The sequence below is a fragment of the Pinus tabuliformis genome, chromosome 5_2 (genome assembly GCF_031772625.1).
Source record: "Pinus tabuliformis cultivar Carrire ecotype Pingquan chromosome 5_2, CPIR1, whole genome shotgun sequence".
Taxonomy (NCBI): Eukaryota; Viridiplantae; Streptophyta; class Pinopsida; order Pinales; family Pinaceae; genus Pinus; species Pinus tabuliformis.
In genome coordinates this window covers 894,302,207-894,315,652 of record NC_142306.1, presented here as the reverse complement: position 1 = coordinate 894,315,652, position 13,446 = coordinate 894,302,207, and the positions used below count along the sequence as shown (strand labels likewise).

Below are 13,446 nucleotides of genomic sequence, written 5' to 3'. Positions count from 1 at the left end.
TAAATAAAGATTTAGATAAATATTGTAAATTCAAATTATATACATAAATAAACTCTTAAAAAAATATTGTAAATTCAAATTATATAAATCATTAGATAAATATTATAAATCTTAAAAAAAACATAGTTGATCACATATGTGGATGGTTGATTTTCATATGAAAACAATCTTTATTGCAATGTGCTATTGGATAGTTGTTGACATACTTAGATTAATTTTCATATTGAAAAAATATTTCTCCAATACTAGACCCTCGTTAATGATGGTTCACGATAATTGGACTCAATCTAATATGGTGCACGACGGTTGAAATTCTGGCCATGTTCTAGAAATTATATCCAGTACGGATTATACCATGTTATAGAAATTCTGGCCATGTTCTAGAAATTATACCTAGTAAGGATTATACGATGTTATAGAAATTCTGGCCATGTTCTAGAAATTAGGTATAAGTGACGGGGATATTAATCGAGATTGCGAAATGTCTCACAAAGTTTTGTTAGGTTGGTGTAAGCTTCAATTTGTGATGGCGAATGTGATCTTTAACATTGAATTCAGGAGGACCACGCATCCATTGCATGGTGCCTCACATCGGATGTTTTGACCCGGCACACATGATATAGCTGAGCCCTGCCGTAAGCGCCTCCATGCCAGAGAGAGTTATGCATGTGACTGCGTTAAATTATTTGTTTGAACAGTTTCGCCATGTCTGCAATTCAATTATCGGTGTGGGCATTCGCGTTTCAGGCTTTCTTGTTAGCGGTCTGCACAACTGGGAAAACTGCTGACGCTGAGGCACAGAATGTTGGAGCAGTATTGTTTTTCGGAGACTCTTATGGAGATCCCGGAAACAACAACCACATTCCCACGCTAATCAAGAGCGATTTTCCATCCCTATGGAAGAAATTTCGTGGGAGGCAAACCCACTGGGAGATACTCCGATGGAAAAATTCTTCCAGACTATTTGGGTAAGCACAATGTTAGTTAGTTAGTAATTGGGCAGCGAATTTTTTTTTTTTATTGTTACGGATATCTAAATTATAAGTTGTTTTGGTGTTCAAATGAATATATAGTTGCAGGGCTTGGCATCAAAGAGCTGCTGCCAGCATATCTTGATCCGAACTTTCAAGAGCATGAATTGATCACAGGCGTCAGTTTCTCCTCATCGGGGACCGGATTAGACAATCTCACCGCTGCCACTTAATGATTCACTCACTCAACATAAAACCTTCATCATGAAATTATTTGCAATTAAATGAAATGAAATTATTTGCATTAATATTTGAGTGTGGAATGTCTATGTTTTTGTATGCGTAAAGATTTCTGTATTTACACGTAAATTATTTTCCAGATCCATCATATAAAAATATTAAATATTTGTTTGGAATTATCCAATATGATTTATTAATATGAACAAATTTTCTCAACCTTCAAACCAATTTTATAGATCAATTGTTAAATCCAATAAATTATATAAAATATTGTCATTCAAATATTCTGTATTCATCATGTTATTAGATCTGCTATCATGTTAGTAGACGAGATAGTAGATGTCGAAACTGTCTAATTATTACTGGCCGATCTGAATTGTGCAGTCTGTGATTCCAATGTGGAAAGAAATCGAATATTTCAAGGAATATCGAACTCGGGTGGCCACGCAGGTGGGAGGTATAGAGAAGGCTGCCATGTTGTTGAATACAGCAGTGGCGTTTATCAGCATTGGCACTAATGACTTCATTGCAAATTATTTTCTGGAACCAATTCGCCCCTCGCACTTTACAGTTTCCCAATACGTAGATTTTCTATTGCGCACATTATCTGGATATATTGAGGTTTGAATATTCTCACTCAACTTTATGTAACCTAAGAAATTGTCAACAAATATTTAATATATATGTATCTCGATTATTGTTGCAGGATCTGTACAGTTTGGATGTGCGTAGGATTGGGATAATAAACCTACCTCCTTTAGGTTGTCTACCCTTTGAAAAACTCTGCATATCAAAGTAGGAGGAGAGTGCGCAGAGAAAGTGAACGAGGCCGCAGCTGAATTTAATGAAACACATTTAATGAAACATGTTGAAAATGTAATTTCAACGCCCTACGTACGCAACCAAAACCGCCTGCAAAACCACAAAACTGCCGAGGATCATATCGCACCACCATCCATGAAAAGTGGTTTCCGTATGGTTGTGCTCCTATGCGTTTTGGTGAAGGCACGTGGGTCTCACCTGACGTAATCAACTTTGACCCATCGGGAGATATCGTTCACTCATGTGAGGGCTTCCGATATCTTTCTCGTCCGTTGGATCTGCTCCACCTTCTCCAACCGTTGATTGTCCGAAGCTGCTCCAAACCTGCATACGGCAAATATTAAATTCATAGCGTGGAGTAAATCTAAGTTTTGTTGACCATACGTTTAATCAATGAAATGTCATAGTGGTAGGTAGTGTATTAAAGTTTTCACATATTGCACGTAAGTTTTTTTATGGAGGCATGGGCGCATATGCTCATTAATTAAGTTTCGTATGGGATATGGGCACGTTTTAATATTTTTTTATATTTACATACGGCATGTATTGAATGTAAAAAAAACGTATGTAATAAGTCTTTTATGTCTTGAGTGTTGATTTTTTTTTGTATGTATTGCACACGGGAGTAAAGAGAAAACTGGTTTTTACGGCAGTAAGAAGAACCAGAGGGTGTATGCACAGCAGTGCACAAATATGTTGTAATGTTTTTGTGTGGGCATTGAAAAACAGAGGTGAAGGAAAACCATGTATGGTTTTGCAAGTGCATAAAGAAAATGGTGGAGCGTAAGTTGTTTTACACACCAGTGAATGTAAATTTTGTTTTACAGCAGTAAGCTCATGTAAACTTTTGTTACAGCAGTAAGTTGTTTTTCACAGCAGTGAATATGAAAATGATTTTACAGTGGTAAATCCCTCTCAGAAAAAGAGGATGTATTAGTTTCTTTTTGTTTTAATGAATAGAAATCTTTTATGGTGGTGAAATCCTCTGTTACTCAGTGAATTTTTTTTTAAGCTGTCTGTGTATAAAAATCCTGTGGAGGTAAAACAGAGCATTGCCTCTGTGTTTAGTTTGAATCTTGGTTTTGGTATTTTCCCCATTAAAAATACCCAACAGTGGTATCGGAGCTAGTCCAGGCTCTTTGAAGACTCAAAGAAGCTGAAGGAAGGTGTGGTTGCAGCAGTCAAAACTTCTCAGGCAGACAGAAGACTCAGACAGCGAAGGATTCAGGTATTCCCCAAAAGCATTTCTCTTGTTATTGCTGAAGACAGTCAGTTTTAAAAAAAATCACAGTCAAGGATTTAAAACCATAGTTCAAGATGCAAGGAATGGCAAGCACAAGCATGGGTATGTTCAACACCCAGCTCCCACACTTTAATGGGAAGAACTATGACTACTAGTCTATAACCATGAGAGCTTTGTTCATCGCTCAAGATATATGGGAACTAGTAGAATATGGGTTTGAGGAACCAGCAGATGAAACTGAGTTCAATGCATTAACTCAGGGAGAGAAGGATCAGTTGAAGCTCAATAGGAAGAAGGATGCAAAGGCCATTGTCTTGTTGTATCAAGGAGTGGACCAGAGTATATTCCCAAGGATAGCAGCAGCTACAACATCACATGAAGCATGGCAAACTCTCAAGACAGCCTATCAAGGCATGGAGAGAGTGAAGACAGCAAAATTGCAAATGCTGAGAAAGGATTTTGAAAACTTGAACATGAAGGAGTCAGATAACATTGACTCATTCTTCACTCATATGATTGGAGTAGTCACACAAATGAGAACTCATGGAGAAACAATTGAAGATAGAAGAATAGTGGAGAAAATATTGAGAGTCTTACCCTCAAGGTTCGATGCCATAGTCACAACCATTGAAGAGACAAAGGATCTCTCAAAATATTCAGTTGATGAGCTACATGCATCACTGATAACACATGAGCAGAGGTTGAGTAGGAATGAAAACTCTTCTCTAGAGCAAGCCTTCAAGACCCAGATGTCCTTTGGAAGAGGAAGAGGTCAAGGAAGAGGAAACAGAAGAGGAAGAGGCAGAAGCCAGAACAGAGGAGGAAGGAACAGCTCATCAAATGCACAAGGAAGAGGCAGCAATCCAAATCAGAACCAAGGTCAAGGCAACAGCCAACAAAGAGATCAACATCATGCTCAAGGACAGAGGTATGATAAATCTAATGTTCAATGCTATTATTGCAAAAAGTATGGACATTATGCTAGTGATTGTAGAAAGAAACAACATGATATGAACAGCAGACAAAATGCAAATGTTACAAGAGAAAACAACAGTCAAGAAAATGTCTTATTAGCTTGTAACATGGCTGAAACGCATAGTGAGGACATATGGTTTTTAGACTCAGGTTGCAGCAACCATATGACCGGAAACATAGCCTTCTTTTCTGCCCTAGATAAAAATGTGAAATCAGAAGTCACACTAGGAACTGATAGTAAAGTGTCTGTTATGGGAAAAGGAGAAATAAAAATACTTTCAAAGCAAGGAGAAAAGAAAACCATAGCAGATGTATACTATGTCCCCGGAATGAGATGTAACCTCTTGAGTGTTGGACAGCTTGTCCATAAGGGGTACAATGTTTTCTTTAAAAATGATGTATGCACCATCATGGATATACCACCCAGCAAAAGATGCATTGTTGAAGTGAAGATGACAAGGAACAGGATGTTCCCCTTGAGGATCAGGGCAGATTTGAAAAACAAAAATGAAATTGCAGCAGTTACCCAAGAGGTTTTCCAAAGCGTGCCAAAGGATGAGAATTGGTTGTGGCACTTGAGATTTGGTCATCTCAATTTTGGAGGTCTGAATTTGTTGAGTAGGAAAGGAATGGTGAAAGGATTGCCATTGATAGAGAAGCCGGACAGCCTATGTGAAGGCTGCATATTGGGAAAACAACATAGAGAAAGTTTTCCATCAGGGAAGAGCATAAGGGCAAAGGCACCCTTAGAAATCATCCACTCAGATTTATGTGGGCCAATGCAAGCTCCATCATTAGCTGGCAGCCAATATTTCCTAACATTCATTGATGATTTTACAAGAAAGACATGGATATATTTCCTCAAGAACAAAAGTGAAGTATTTGTGAAATTCCAAAATTTCAAAGCACTAGTGGAGAACCAAAGCGGGCTGCACATAAAAGTATTGAGAACTGATAGAGGAGGTGAGTATATCTCAAATGAATTCCTAAAGTTTTGTAGAGAAAATGGAATACATAAACAGTTCACAACTCGGTACACCCCACAGCAAAATGGAGTTGCTGAAAGGAAGAACAGAACCATCATGGAGATGGCAAGGAGCATGTTGAAGGCAAAGCATTTGCCAAATGAGTATTGGGCTGAAGCTGTACATTGTGCGGTTTATATATTGAACAGGTGTCCTACAAAAGCAGTGATGAACAAGGTGCCAGAAGAGGCATGGAGTGGGAGAAAGCAAGGAGTCACCCACATGAGAGTTTTTGGGTGTGTGGCCTATGCACACATTCCGGATCAGCTAAGGAGGAAGTTGGACAGCAAAGGGGAGAAATGCATCTTCATTGGATACAGTGATGAATCCAAAGCCTACAGGCTGTACATTCCATCTACCAAGAAATTCTTTGTCAGCAGGGATGTTCAATTCATTGAGGAAGAAGCTTGGGATGGAAGCATAGAGAAAACAGTGAATGTCAAGAGTTGTTTGTCTCATGATGAAGATGAAGAGGAGGTAGCTGAAATACATCCCCAAACAGCAGCGCCAACACAAGGACAGCAAGGTACACCATTGAGGATCAATGAGAGTGCTTCTCCAAGCACACCACAAGGAGGAAATTCAAGTGCATCTTCAAGCACTTGCACACCAAGTGAACGAGGTAAGAAGTTTAGAAATCTAAGTGACATTTATGATGAAGGAATGAATTCCTTGTTTGCATTATATTGTCATGTTGATGATCCTATTCATTTCGAGGAAGCGATTAAAGATAGGAAATGGATAGAAGCTATGGATGAGGAGATGAATGCCATAGAGAGAAACAAAACATGGGATTTGGTTGAGCTACCAAAAGGCAAATAAGTCATTGGTGTGAAATGGGTCTACAAGACCAAAAGCAATGCTGAAGGCAAGATTGAAAGGCACAAGGCAAGGCTGGTTGTCAAAGGCTACAAGCAGCAGTATGGGAGAGATTATGAGGAGACTTTCGCACCGGTTGCAAGGATGGAAACCGTGAGAGCAATGCTGTCCATAGCAGCACAAAACAAATGGAAAGTCTACCAAATGGATGTGAAATCAGCATTCCTAAATGGAGTGTTAATGGAAGAGGTCTATGTGGAACAGCCTCTCGGATATGAGAAGAAAGGTGAAGAGCACAAAGTGTGCAAGTTGAAGAAAGCTCTTTATGGGCTGAAGCAAGCGCCAAGAGCATGGTACAGCAGGATAGACTCATATCTATTGGATAATGAATTTGACAAATGTGAAGGAGAACCCACAGTCTACATCAAGGAAAATGATGGTAAAATTTTAATTGTTGTCTTGTATGTAGATGATGTTATTTTCACTGGAAATGATATTTATCTTATTGAGAATTTTAAATCAGTCATGAAGAATGAATTTGAAATGACTGACATGGGTTTGTTGAGATACTTCTTAGGCATAGAAGTAGATCAAAATGAAAAAGGAATTTTTATATCTCAAGCAAGATATGTAAATCAAGTTTTGGGCAGATTTAAGATGGAAGAATGCAAGGCAGCAATCACTCCCACAGTAATGGGATTAAAGCTCAGCAGAGAGGACAGCAGCAAGGATTTTGATCCTAGCCTCTACAAAAGCATTGTAGGCAGCCTTATGTATTTAACAGCAACTAGGCCTGATTTAATGTATGCTGTTAGTTTAATTTCCAGGTTCATGGAGAGGCCGAAGGAGGCACATTGGCAGGCAGCAAAGAGAATTTTGAGGTATGTCAAAGGCACTAAAATGTTTGGAATTTTATATCATGCCTCAGAACATTCAGATTTGGTTGGATACACTGACAGCGATTGGGCTGGAAGTATAGATGATCGGAAGAGCACTTCCGGTTATGTTTTTAACATGGGTTCAGGAGCCATCTCATGGGCTTCTAAGAAGCAGTCCATTGTAGCATTGTCTACAGCAGAGGCTGAATATGTGGCAGCTACAGCAGCAGCATGTCAGGCAGTGTGGATGAGAAGAATGTTGAGAAGCTTAGGCCAAGAGCAGGCAAAAGCGACAGTGATATTTTGTGACAATAGCTCAGCTATTGCATTGTCAAAGAATTCAGTGTTTCACAAGAGAACGAAGCACATTGATACAAGGTTTCACTACATCAGAGAATTGGTGAACAATGGAGAAATTGTCCTAGAACACTGCAGGACTCAAGAACAGGTTGCGGACATCTTGACAAAGCCGCTGGATCAGAAAAGCTTTGAATTTTTGAGGAAGTGTTTGGGTATGACCGAATGCCCAGCAGTTGAAATTAAAGGGGAGTGTTGAAAATGTAATTTCAACGCCCTACGTACGCAACCAAAACCGCCTGCAAAACCACAAAACTGCCCAGGATCATATCGCACCACCATCCATGAAAAGTGGTTTCCGTATGGTTGTGCTCCGATGCGTTTTGGTGAAGGCACGTGGGTCTCACCTGACGTAATCAACTTTGACCCATCGGGAGATATCGTTCACTCATGTGAGGGCTTCCGATATCTTTCTTGTCCGTTGGATCTGCTCCACCTTCTCCAACCGTTGATTGTCCGAAGCTGCTCCAAACCTGCATACGGCAAATATTAAATTCATAGCGTGGAGTAAATCTAAGTTTTGTTGACCATACGTTTAATCAATGAAATGTCATAGTGGTAGGTAGTGTATTAAAGTTTTCACATATTGCACGTAAGTTTTTTTATGGAGGCATGGGCGCATATGCTCATTAATTAAGTTTCGTATGGGATATGGGCACGTTTTAATATTTTTTTTTATATTTACATACGGCATGTATTGAATGTAAAAAAAACCGTATGTAATAAGTCTTTTATGTCTTGAGTGTTGATTTTTTTTTCTTTGGTATGTATTGCACACGGGGGTAAAGTGAAAACTGTTTTTTTTACGGCAGTAAGAAGAACCAGAGGGTGTATGCACAGCAGTGCACAAATATGTTGTAATGTTTTTGTGTGGGCATTGAAAAACAGAGGTGAAGGAAAACCATGTATGGTTTTGCAAGTGCATAAAGAAAATGGTGGAGCGTAAGTTGTTTTACACACCAGTGAATGTAAATTTTGTTTTACAGCAGTAAGCTCATGTAAACTTTTGTTACAGCAGTAAGTTGTTTTTCACAGCAGTGAATATGAAAATGATTTTACAGTGGTAAATCCCTCTCAGAAAAAGAGGATGTATTAGTTTCTTTTTGTTTTAATGAATAGAAATCTTTTATGGTGGTGAAATCCTCTGTTACTCAGTGAATTTTTTTTTAAGCTGTCTGTGTATAAAAATCCTGTGGAGGTAAAACAGAGCATTGCCTCTGTGTTTAGTTTGAATCTTGGTTTTGGTATTTTCCCCATTAAAAATACCCAACAGCTCATATCTACCATTGATGGATCGAAAGCTAAGCTTCCTGGACTGAAAATTGTTTCTCTCAAATATTACGACATTGTTTTCGACGCTATAAAAGATCCAGCTAAATATGGTAGGTATAGTGAAGCTATATTCTTCCCTTATGTTGCAATTTTCATATAACATGGTTGGTGTAAGAACATGCTCGATGTTAATATAGATTTATTTTTAACTCTCGATCTGATGTAATAAGAGGAAAGGGTAAAATAATAGATAATAATGGTTTTGGTGGATAAATATTTTAAATGTAAAAGTGTTTTATTCAATTATCAAGTTAATAAATATTAATGTATATATTAGTGGTTAAAAGTATGTGTTTAATTTTAAAAGGTTATAAGTTTAAAATTTTCGTAATAGGTTTAAAACCAAAAAATAGAATATATATATGTCACACTCAAATAATAATAATAATAAAAAAAATAATTAGATAATAATAATAATAATAAATGATAAATTCTCACTTAAAATGAAAAATATATAATATATAATTGTTTTTAATTTATTAAATAAATGTGCAGGTAAATTTTTTTTTTTTTTTTTTTTTTTTTTTTTTTTTACCGTGTGGTTCACGGGGCACCGGAGGTGGGCCGCTACGTCCACGTAGAGAAGCACGGCCATCAGGCCTAACCCCGAGGGCGTCGAGGAGATTTGACCCCGTGACCTCCCAAACCGGGAGAGTACTATCAACGAGAACTCGACCATTTGAGCTATCCCTCGGGGCTTAATGTGCAGGTTAATTATTTGAAATTTAAAAATTCTATATGGATTAAGGTACATCAAAAAAATATGAAATCAGTTTTCTCATTTAATTTGTGTGTTAATTTTTGCAGGGTTTAAAGTGACCGAAAAAGCTTGTTGTGGCATTGGCACCATCGAATTTGGGTATTTGTGCAACGAGGCGACACCGTTTACATGTATCGATGGTTCAAAATATGTATTCTTTGATTCAATTCATCTTACTCAGAAGTCTTACGCAATCATCTCTCAAGTATTTCTGAAAGAAGGGGTTTCACAGCTCTTGTAAATTCACTCATATCAGTTTGATCCTGCCTAACATTTCTAGGGTCAGAATGCATGAAATTTTATTTTTTCTTTTCACATTTTTTCTAGTGGTTGATTGCTTGTGTAATGGACTCTACCATGCCCAAATTAAAAGGGCTCAAGTGATGCAAGAACATTTTCTGGTAGGATGCAAATGCTAGACCTTCCTCAAAATTTGTTACATGAAATTAAAATTTCTTATAATCGTGAACATAAAATCTTTTTTGTTTCATCCTTAGATTTTGATCTCAATGCCTACATTTTTAAACCATGTTACTATATTTTAAGTAGAATATACTTAGATCCACTAAACATTACAACTCTCCAAAGCTTAGGTTAATTTTAGCTAAAAAGAAGGAATCTCAACGACCTTTGCAATTTAGATTCAATTTTTACAGACAATGATGAAAAATGAAATAACTCAATGGTCTGATAACTTTTACCCAACCATCAATTTCGAAGGCCTTTGGTATTATTTTGAACCTAAAAAGAGAGAGTAGAAGAAGAAGAGGAAACTAGATGAGGTGGACCTTGACTTGCTTGATACTTTTCAAAAGTTGGGCATGCCCTTGACTAGAAGAAGAGATTGACCAACGTTGTTGTAAATGTTGTTTTCGATAGTGTTTTCATTTCTACCATGCATAGATAGACTCTATAGATAGTTGAGGTTATCTTTTTTTCGTTATATGAGGTAATTTGGGAGTATCTTTATCTAGTTAGGAAGTAGCTTGGCAGGGTTGTTTCTCCTGCTGATAACTATTATGTTGCATTGTATTTTTATTTTTTTTGTTATACCTCCTTCTATTAAATCTCCAAGAACACTTTGTCACCCATGGAAATATCCACTTATTTCGGGATGAATGAGATGGAGGCCAGGCATTTCAGAGGACTCTAATTTTTGTAGATGAGAGGAGTTATGTGAGGTGAGACGAGTTTCGTGACATATATTAAAGGATGAATTGTACCATTTTATGACACCAATCATCTCCATGCCACAATAGTGGATCTCTATTGCACCGAGGGAGCAATGATAAAGTATTTCACAGTAAAAAATTGGAATGTTGGGGACGAGAAATGCAGATGTGGGATTTATAATTTTATTATGAACAGAGGTTTGTGCGATGGAGACAAATCAAGGATTTCATGGACCTGAGTAGAGACTAGTTCAAAAATCACTCGGAAATACTCAAGCATTGTTTTGAAAGGCGATGATGCAATTAGAGAGTTCAATTATGTTGCCTTAAAAAATAACTATCAATAGGGGGGACAAATAAGATCCATATAGGGAAGAATTGCAGGAGTAAGATTGTTTCTAAAATTATATCTATAAGAAAGACAAGGGACTCCTATAGAGGATTAGTGCAGGTGCAACCAATTATCATAATGCACAATTTTTCATAATGTGATTTGATTCTCATTGGTGACTAGGAAGCTGCAAATACTTATCGTTACACTTAGGCACAATTGAGTTGCATTCTAAAGTCTCTAATATCATTTATTAATAGTCTTTCTTGTATCCTTGTCTCTCTTAATTTCATTGTCGTAGGATTGGAATGGGTTAAAAAATCAAACATATCATTGAGTCAAATAGACACCCACATGTCACTGCATGTCATTGTGCATACTCTTTGTTTTTGATAGAATTAGAAGTGAGCAATATGATTTGTGCACACACAAAAAATCCTAGCATGCATCATGAATCCCCCTCCAATTCCATTTTATATGGTGACATTTTATTTGCTTTGTTCATACAGGTCATCTAGCCACATAGTGGCCACTATTGAATGTTGAGGCATATGTCATAAAAATATTTTATAGTTTACTTTATTTTATATTCAAGTATTCATCGTCTTTCATGTCTTATACTTTGCATTGTATCTTCTTTCATTTTTAGGAGAGGAACTCAATATTAATGGTAAAAAGAAATAACTGAAAAAAGAGGAGAAAAATAACACTGGAGCGACAAATGAAAAATGAGAGAGAGAAGAGAATCTATCTAGTGATACCCTTAGAGCCAATATCTTGCATAAGACACACTCATAGAGACTGATGGTCAAGCCTTCAGAGTTGGTGAATTCACTTGCAATGCTTTGGCAACACAGCGATAATGTTTTGAAATGATGAAACAATAGTTCATGTGTAAATTGTAGTCCAACCCATATTAAGTTGGAAACTCATATTGTAATTCTTGATATTTTATATAATAAAATTTATATTGTTGAAATTATTTTTATTTGCACTTGATATTATTCACCCTTGTAATTAACATATGTAACTTTGCGTTATCATATTAGATAAGCATGCACATTGTATGACATTTTCTTAAAACATAGTCGCAATATCATACTAATTAATTTATGGTGATTAATAATAAACACATAAAATCAATCTAAAACTACTAAAGTAGTAGTTTATATTAATTAATGATGAACACAAATAAAACGAATATATGACTAAATTAGTCGTTTATAATGATTATGAATGAAATTAAATTAAATGAATATAAACTACTAAATAAGTCGTTTATATAATGAATATGAAAATACCAGAAAAAGATAAATGACTACTGCAAATGATAATTTTTTTATTTTTAAATAATTTGGAATATTTTATTATATTTGGTTAGAGGGAAAAAGTATTTAAAATTTTATTTAGAAATAGTAAATAAATAAATTATTTATTTATCATCTCAAGAAATATGGTTAGGGAATAATAAACAAATAATGATTTATTTAATTATTCCTAACTGATTTGGTCAAACCAAACAAGGAATAATAACTAATTAGTGATTAATTAATTATTCCTAAAGAAAAATAAGATAATTAATGGTCTATCTATTTATTTCTCATAATTGGGTCAAATGTGACAAGGAATATTAATTAGACAATGGTTTTATTAATTATTCCTAGAAGATAATTAAATAAATGGTGATTTATTTAATTATTCTTCATGGATTTAATTATAAATGACTTAACAAATGTGGTTTATTAAGTAATTTCTCATAGTGAAAGCAATTTTACTATGGTAAAATTGGCTCTACTTGGTGTACTTCGATCCATCTAGTAAATTATGGCTAGATGACCAATTTTTTATGATAACATATTTCCCCCAAACATTCGAGTGTTAGGGGCAAAACATATGACCAAAGTACGTTGTAAGGAGACAATCACTATACAATGAAGTGGAGTCAGAGAGAGAGAGAGAGAGACCAATGGAGCTTAAGCAAAAGAGGATAGTGATAGAGGGGGCGAGACCAATGCAAGTCTCCTTTTATGTTGTGGTATTGGATCTCAGTGAGGTCGAGGAGGCATACCTATACCCGTCGAGGTAACTTAGTACAAAAATAATGATGCACCGAAAAACATAAAATTGAGCAAGAAAATATATGTTGAATGGCAAATGACATGCTAACACAAATGAGCCAAAAAATAATACAATGTGTCCCATATACATAATGCACCTAGAAAAAACATGATTCGGGGCTGAATACAATAACATATGAGTACATGTGATATAATAGCCCTTCCCTCAAAAAATGGGTGGGAGGGAGGGTAAAACAACCAAAGAAGCCCTGTTGAATAGGAAAGAGCTCTGCAAAACTGAATGGATCATCTGAAGGAGACATGCATGCTATGAACGCTGCAAGCACGATGAACCGAACCCATCAAATATGTGGAATTGCATCCGAGGTTGTAGCATAATAGGAAGGCATTCGGGCATGTGGGGGGTTACCTGAAGGGCCACCCCCTCATGAGGTTTGAAACAT

The 13,446-nt window shown here is 36.3% G+C and overlaps 1 pseudogene across 1 annotated transcript; it reads left to right on the top strand.

Annotated features, from left to right (window-relative positions):
- The first annotated feature begins 477 nt into the window (after positions 1-477).
- On the top strand, positions 478-9,737 carry LOC149162178 (GDSL esterase/lipase At4g26790-like; annotated as a pseudogene). Its single transcript, XR_016261456.1, has 7 exons — positions 478-968; positions 1,074-1,194; positions 1,586-1,832; positions 1,918-2,006; positions 8,392-8,419; positions 8,604-8,712; positions 9,470-9,737. The product of XR_016261456.1 is annotated as a GDSL esterase/lipase At4g26790-like (transcript).
- Positions 9,738-13,446: the final 3,709 nt, after the last annotated feature.